Here is an 8,614-nt window from a genome sequence, read left to right as displayed (position 1 = left end):
GTGTCTGATGTCCTCTGTGGAGGAGCTGGGTTCTCAATCTACAATGATCTCTCCCTGCTCAGGACAAGAGGAACGCCATTGAGAAGGCACAATATTCCCAGAACATCTCAAAAATATCCTACTTCAGGAATAAGATGATCTCTACTGTCTTGATATTCAGTACAGAACAAATCCCATTATCCACTCCACAAACATTAAATAAGCTTTGAGGACAGAACAAATTGTGGTTCCTAATCTCATACAGCTCATAGATACAGGAGAACCGATGTGCCTGCACACAACGCAGGTCAGGTACAAGCTGTTTCAAATGATCTCCCTGGCTCTGTGAGAATGCCATTAGATTGTCCAAAGCCTAGCAAATCTTTAAGGTTAATGACCATTAGAAAATGTTAGAATTTAAAATAGGTGGCTGGAGAGATGGTTAAGAGTGCTTACTGCTCTTGTAGAAGTTCAGTTCCCAGTGCACATATTGGGCAGCTCTTTTGCCACCTCTCTCTCTCTCTCTCTCTCTCTCTCTCTCTCTCTCTCTCTCTCAAACACACACACACACACACACACACACACGTTAATAAAATAAAATATAAAATCAAAACTACTGCCGACTTAAACTGGCTTCAGAATTACACTTATTGACATATATCCTCCTTAAAATTAAAATGATAAGAAACTGTAGATTTGTAAAAAATGAAGGAAACATGAATTAATATGTGTAAAGAAATTTAATATTACTATTCATTTGAAATTTTAGAGCAAATAAACCCAGGATGGCCACTGCAATCACTAAAGAGAGTATTTAAAAGATAGTTGAGAGCTCAGAAATAAAAAGTGAAAAACTTTAAATACTGTTTTTCTGATCCTCCAACGTGCCCCTGCTGAAAAGTGACCTTGGAGACGTTTCTTGGCTAGCTACTTTTCTTATGACTTTTTACCAGATGCTTCACAAAAAAGCAACCTGGGGGAAAGAGGACCTGTTTTGTTTCTTGGTTTGAGGAGACTCAGACCATCATGGCAAGAAGACACAGAGGAAGGAACTTAAGACAGCTGATCACACTGAATCCAGATGTTGGTGTTCACCCTCTTCTCCCCTATAGTCTCTCTGGACCTTCAACCTAATGGGGATGCTGTCATTTACACTCAGAGCAATAGTTTCACAGACACACCCAGAGATGTGCCTCAGAAGTCTCCTAGGTGATTCTAAAACTAACCAAGCTGACAATGAGGATAACCATCAATCAATCATATTCACTTTCGCTCTTTTTTATTTTTCTAACATCACAGATGTATGGGAAGAGGAGAAAGAAGAGTTGAATGGGTCACTCTTAAACAGGCTAGACCAACTTCCCTCAGACCTCATGAAACATAATGATTTCATTTCTCCTTGAAGTTCTCCAAGACCCCCGTTTATCCCTTTCCTAATATATAAAGGCAAGTGTAGTAATGAGGAGTGGGCTGCGTTCCCGCCACTGGGCTAGCTTAACCCCAAAATAATCACAGAAACTGTATTCATTTAAACACTGCCTAGCCCATTAGCTCTAGCCTCTTATTGGCTAACTCTCACATCTAGATTCAACCCATTTCTAATAATCTGTATGTCACCACAAGGCCGTGCTTACTGGGAAAGATTCAACGTGTCTGACCTGGCAATTTCGTGGTGGGTGGCTCTCTCAGCCTGCCTTCTTCCTCCCAGCCTTCAGTTCTCTTTTCCCCGCCTACCTAAGTTTCTGCCCAATCAAAAGGCCAAGGCAGTCTCTTTATTCAACCAATGAAAGCAGCATATCCTACACCAGGCAAGAAAGTGAAGTCTTACAATTTCAGTGCAGTGTGCCCCTCACAAAGTTCGTGTATTTGAACAAATGGCCCTCAGAGGGTGGCGCTGTTTTGGGAGATTATAGAATATTTTGGACATGGGATCTAGCTGGTAAACATAAAATCCAGTCAAGGGTCTAGGGAACTTGACCACCACAGTTGCCTCCTGATGGACAAGAGGAGCCAACATTGGGGTTTCCACCAGCATCTCCCTCTAATGGCTTTGGGGTGTTCGCTGGCTGCTGGGGCTCCAGACAGCCATACCCTAGCTTTGTCGCCCATCTCCTCCAAAGTTCCTGCCTTTTCTTCCTCCTCCCTCTCCCCAGCTCACTCCTCCTTTCCTCTCCCTCCACCTCTTTCTTCTGTAGTCCCAAACCTAGAACTTTGTACACACTGGGCGGATATCCTGTCACTCTATTAGACCCCAGTTTTTCCTGGAAGACTTTTACTTCTTAAGCTAGCTGGAGAAGATCTGGTTTCCTGCAGCTAACTGATTGGCATAGGTCTCTTGTGCCCACTCTTGCTGTCCATTGCACTCTGCCATCATGGCATAGCTCACATCTGCAATCATAGAATGATTTAATTTTTAATATGCAGCTGGCATCCTCTCTAGATAGTAAACTCCTAGAGAATGTGGCTTAAATTGTTATTTTCAGCCTTTAACATCATATTTGACCCATGATACATGTACAATAAGCATTGGCGACCAAATGAGGGAATGAATGAATGGATAAACTCACAAGTGGCTCTTTGTTCAAGAGCTATCCTTTATTGGTCAATTTTGACTTGAATTCCTCAACTTGAGCTCTAAGGAGATGGCTTATTAATTCACATGATGATTATGTAGATCAAATGAGATAATAAATTTGGAAATACTTTATGAACATTTTATTTAAATATTAGAAACTGTTTTTCTCTGGGCTGCCAAGAAACAGAGAAAAGAAGACAAACACAGTCTAACAACTTTTACGAGTCCAACCAAAATAGATCTTTTATTTTCTTAATATTGCATGCCCAGGCAAGTTCACATATATAAGACTAAGTTCCAATTCCAGACTCATCCTAGGAGCTCCCAGAGGTCCCAAACTCATAACATAAACACAAAACACAATATTAAATTATAGCAAGGCCTTGAAACTGTTGTGTTTTTTTTTTTACAGCCATCCAAGGTCAAATGATACATGGTAATTCCTGAATAACTCCAAAAATGGACTGGGACACCAATGTTTATACAGCACACAATCAGGACTTGGAATTTAGGTCAGATTATAGCACTTCTGTGGTATTCAAGCTCCAGAACCCAAACGGCACTTAATCTTGAAGAACAATGGCAACCCTGCCTGTTTTCGGATCACCTGATGTGAACACCACGTTGAGTTATGCAGGGCAAAGGGCAAGTAGCAACGAACCTTAGTTCCTGAGGGATGAGTCACGCTCATTCATTCTCTCATATGTTTTCCTACGCAAATAATTTTAGGGTTTCCTTTGATCCAAATCCCCTGCTACCTGCTTTGAGGACTAGGTAAGGAACCGGAGCACCAAGAAGTAAGGAAGGCAAAGCACCTCTTTTCATAAGAGGAGAAAATACTAGACACAAAGGAGAACTGGGCAGGCCCGCAGAGCAATTAGGCATTTCCAAATGCTGCAGTGGGCAAAGGAAACAAAACGCAGAACATGTATGAAAGTCAAGCGTGTGCTTTAGAAAATACAGCTGTAAGAGCACACAGATTTTTGACCATCCAAACCAAATTCAATTATCATGTCCGCTCCGCTTTTCTGTTTCTGCAAGTGAAAGGCTGTTATTAGGTCCCCTCTCTCATCTCCAAGCAATGCCTTCATAAAACATTCCAAAAAGTAAACATTAGCTTTAGGCATTTGATTGCTGCTCTCCCAGAACACTGTGTTCTGTCCTGTTTCTCCCCAGATCCTTTAATATTAAAAACAGGGAAAGACTGAAGGCGGTGACACAGCTCTGTCTCGGAGCCTGCTCGCCCAGCCTCCTCTCCAGCATGGCTGGGTCCTCATGGTACAGGAATTCATCTCGCCCTGTTACACAGACAGCCATATGCCAAGAAGATGTAAACAGCAAACCCATGAGAGCTAAAACATAAAATACTCAGAAGCTCAACATTCCTTTAAAAAATTATAACAAAGAGTTATATAAACAATAAAATTATGTAACAATTTAAGATGCAAGGATGATTTTAAAATGGAATATAAATATCTTTTTCTTGATGCTTTCATGAACTAACCTGATGTTTTCCCCTGCAGGTACATAGCAACTATAGAACCCTGCTCCCATTAATCCCCTTTGTGCCCTTAGTTGATTTCATTTCTACTTTCATTTGCTACTTATTCAGGATTTTGTGTGATCATATAGAACCTAGGGACCACAGTGAGAGAAAATAGACTGATCATTCTGAGTCCGGCTTCATTCCCTTGATGCAGTTATTACCAGTTACATCCATTTTCAAAAAAAAAACAAAAAACAATTTTTTTCCTTATTGAAACATAAGTCCACTGTATTTATATGCCACGCTGTTCTTGTCCATGCCACCAGTGTTGAACACATAAATCTGCTGATGGACAAGTGTCTCTCTGACGTGTTGATTTGGAGTCCATCAGGTAAACACCCAGGAATCTATTTCTTCTAGCTGGGTCATACAGTAGACCTTATCCTGGTATTGGAAGAACTTCCACACTGATTCTCACAGAGGCTGAACTTTACAATCCCACTCACAGCATAGAACGGTTTCATTTGGGGAGGATTAGTTTGTTAATGAATATCTGCGAGTAGGTGAGGGCAAAAGAGCCCTGCCCTGGATAAAAAGAAAGCTTGCATAGGACCTTTGGTGTCTGCACCCAGGAAATGAGATGGCCTGACAGGGGCATCAGGCATGCTTGCTGTAGAGGTTGCTCTTATTCTCATACAACTTCCTGCAACCTCTCAGCTGAGCCTGGAGAAAGCATGTGTGACTTGCCTTGTAGAAGGGAAGGGAGGTGACAAAAGGCAGAAGGTCAGCTAAAAAGTCAAGTCCATTACTTCTCAAGCAATGTAGATGGCTGCTGGGTGAAGGTAGGTGCCCATGAACTGAACAAGACTCTTCTGCATGCTCCTCAAAAAAAAAAATTGCCATGGAAGCCAGGTGTGAGGGTCCACACCTGCAATCCCAGGTATGAGAGTGCACCTTTGCAATCCCAAGTGTGAAGGTGTACCCTTGTAATCCCAGGTGTGAGGGTGCACACTTGGAATTCCAGGTGTGAGGATGCTTGCCTGCAATCCCAGGTATGAGGGGACATGCCTATAATCCCAGTTATGAGGGTGCAAGCCAGTAATCCCAGGTGTAACAGTATACACCTGTAATCCCAGGCATGAGGGTGCACACCTGTAATCTCAGGTGCAATGTGCACACCTGCAATCCCAGGTGTAAGGGTGCATGCCTGCAAATCCAGCACTCAGAACGCTGAGACAGAAAGATGGAAAGCACCAGGCTAGCCAGACTACATGCTGAGAACATATGCCATAAGCAATAGCAACAAAAGCTCTATGAAGCAACATTGTATTGACTTGCTTAATTTTCCTTTTATACGTACCTCTAATCAAAACAAACATGGGAAATATAAAGAAAAACAATGGTCACCACAGCGACTTTACTATTTTACCTGAAGCCCAGTTCATTTTAACGTAAGTGAAACATTTCCAAAGATCTTACATTGCATATCACCTCCCGTTCTCTTTTGCTTGTGAGTATATCCATACCCAAATTGTCTAGTCTTCTCGTTCAGCCACCTCCACTAGATATGGAATGGCATTTCACATATTTCACATCCATAGCTCCCTGTGTCCCACCAATGCCCAGGAACCAGCTATTTGGAATCGTGACAAGGACTGTGGTCTTTCATGGGTTAATCTTCAGCTAACGCTGAGGAGTGCCTCAGCTCACTACCTTCCATGTGGTAGCAAAGAAGACCCAAAGACCCCAAAGCAGAACACCCTAAGCTTGCTCTTTAGCGGTCTCCAAACCAACCTCTTTCTACTTCCATTTGCAAAGTCTGACTTTTAGAGGTAAGGGATTCTTCTTTTCCAAAGAAAAAATGAGCATGAAGCTCAAAGAGCTCAAGAAAATCTTTCATGTCTTCCACTTTGATGCCCAGGCTTCATTCTTCCCCGAAATTCTACCTTTAAGGAAATAGTAGTGTGATGATGTGAACAGTTTCTGCCGACATTTTACCTCTAAGGGTCATTGCGCTTGCTCTAATTCGTCGATGATAACCACAGAACCTAGGACACAGACCCTAGGTCTTGGAGCCCTCTTTGGAGACCAAGGCCAAGACCTGGGAAAACCAGAAACAGGGCTAACTATGGTAAAAGAAAACCAAGAAGGCTCGGGGAGCTGCAGAAGTCCGTTCTGCCATTCGAAGAGGGCATCTTTATTAACCATGGTTTTATTTTCAGCCCAAGCACCTATGAATCCAATTTTAAAAAACAAATGTTCTTGGCACTGGTGAGTCCTGCCTGAGCCCATTGCTACTCTGGTTTCCCACTGAGACAGCCAAGCAATCAAGGGATCAATACATCCAAATGGCGCTTCCGCAGCGGCACTTCCTCCCTGAGTGCATCAAATGCTCCCTCAGACAGATGGACACCGTCTGCAGGACCCTGCTAACTGGAGAGAAACCGTCTTTGAAAACTTTGACAACCAGCGGGGTGGCACGTCTGCTTCTATTTAAATGAGCTCATTAGAGTTAATATTTTTGTGACTTCCAACCAGTTGTTCAATCATTTCTCAAGTGTGATATGTTTTAATCAAAAACGAAACACTTTAGGACATAGATTTTGTTGAAACCCTGTTTTAGCTACATCCTTTCCGGAGAAAATTTTTCTGGAGTAAGGCTTTTTTCTTTTTTGGAAGTAGGGGAGTGGGTGCATATGATGTTCCATTGTTGGACAGAATAGAAGCAAATGAGACAGACGGCCAACAGGTGCCAAGTTATTTTAGGAATTATCTCTGTGCTGGTTGTGGTATCCATACATCCCAGCTTGGTGGGGGGGGTGGCGGTTGGGACAGAAAGATCGGGAGTTCAAGGCCGTCCTCAGCTATCCAGCAAGTCCAAAGGCAGCTTAGGATACGCGAGATCCTGTCTCAAAACGCCAGAAAAGAAGGAAGAAAACACACTGGCATGTTATCTCTTTCCTGCTTGCCTGGGCCCGCTTCTGTAATAAATCATTTTCTGGTCTGCCTTAGAGGATTTTATTTTATTGACTACTTTAAAAGATAGAGTCAGCCAGCTCGATCTGAAATTTTATTGAACAAAATAATGTAGTACATGGCGCTTCTGATCGTACCAGAAAGAATGATAGCTGGTGTTTGGAATGATGATAGACAAAAGCATCACGGGCTGCGAGTCAAAAAGTCAGAGGGCAACCGAAACCGTTTCCCAGACAGGAAATGTCAGAAGCGACGTCTTTTGGAGAGAGGGGAATTCTCTGAATGTATGATCCTGGGGCATTTTGATCGTGGAGACTGAGGTGGCCCTGTTGATGTCCTTAGTGCACGTTTAGTCAGCATCCACTTGCAATGTCCCATTTGAAGGGACAATCCTGTGGTTTAGCATTTGAAGGGTTATTTGACATGCCAAAGGGACCTAAGGACCTGGCTCTAGATGGAAACCAGGAGCCACAGAGGGAAGAACAATTCCCACCACTTATTTCCTAGAAAAGAGGAACGTTCACAGTGACATGGAAATCACGGCATTAGCCTGAGGCCTGTAGGGTGCTCCCTAGCCACCAGCGCTCCTTCGCAATTCCCTAGACTCGCAAACCAGCCCTGGAATCTTAACTTGGTTTCCCAATAAAAGAAGGGAGTATATTGATCAAGCAATATAACTCTGGCTTTCATTGTGGTAGAAATTAGGACTTGTTATTAATTTACCCATTGAGGTTTAGAAATGGTTTCATTTGGGGGAAGTCAGGTGAGCACTGGGGGAAGCATCGGTATTCATCGTTGGACTAGTCTGGTTCACACTCTACATTAAGGTTCAGTTTAAACTGGGGATGCCCTGTCTATCAGATTGGCAGTGCTGGTTTCAAAATATTACATAGACCTGATCCATCACCCAAGAAAGATTAAATAATATTAAATGGAAATTGTGTTATATTTCATATATTTAAAATATGTGATTAAAATAGCGATAATAACTAACATTGAGTATCTGCTAAATACTATGAAGTACTTTCAAGTATTTATGTGTGTTTATTTTTAATTCCTACCGTATTCCCCAAAGTATCCCATGCTATAGAGGAGTTAGTGGGGGGAACAGAGGGATGGAGTAAATTGCCCAGGATTTTTCAGTCAGTAAAAGGCACAGGCAAGGTTTGAACTCTGAGCCTTGGGAACTCAGCTCAGAGAGTAAAGTGTTTGTTCAGCATGCACAAAGCCCTGGGGCGGGTCTCCAGAACATGCAAGCTGGACATGGGGGTACGTGTGAATAACCCCAGCTTGACTGGGGAGGTCAAGGCAAGAGGAGCGGTTCACAGTCATCCTTGGCTACATAGCAAGTTCAAAGCCAGCCTGAGACCACAAGAGACCCTATTTAAGAGAGAGAGAGAGAGAGAGAGAGAGAGATATTTGAACTCTGATTTAGGTATTCTGCCTGTCACGTCAATCATCAGGCAAATGCTTTTAGGTAAGAATTTTTACAATAATGTTTTTATTTATCGTTTGAGAATTGTATAGAAAATATTTTGATCATATTCATATGTGGCAGATGCCATTCGCCAACCGAGACAAACTGCATTTAACTAAGC

This window comes from Myodes glareolus, chromosome 14 (genome assembly GCF_982192425.1).
Source record: "Myodes glareolus chromosome 14, mMyoGla1.1, whole genome shotgun sequence".
Lineage (NCBI taxonomy): Eukaryota > Metazoa > Chordata > Mammalia > Rodentia > Cricetidae > Myodes > Myodes glareolus.
This window is presented reverse-complemented; position numbering follows the sequence as displayed.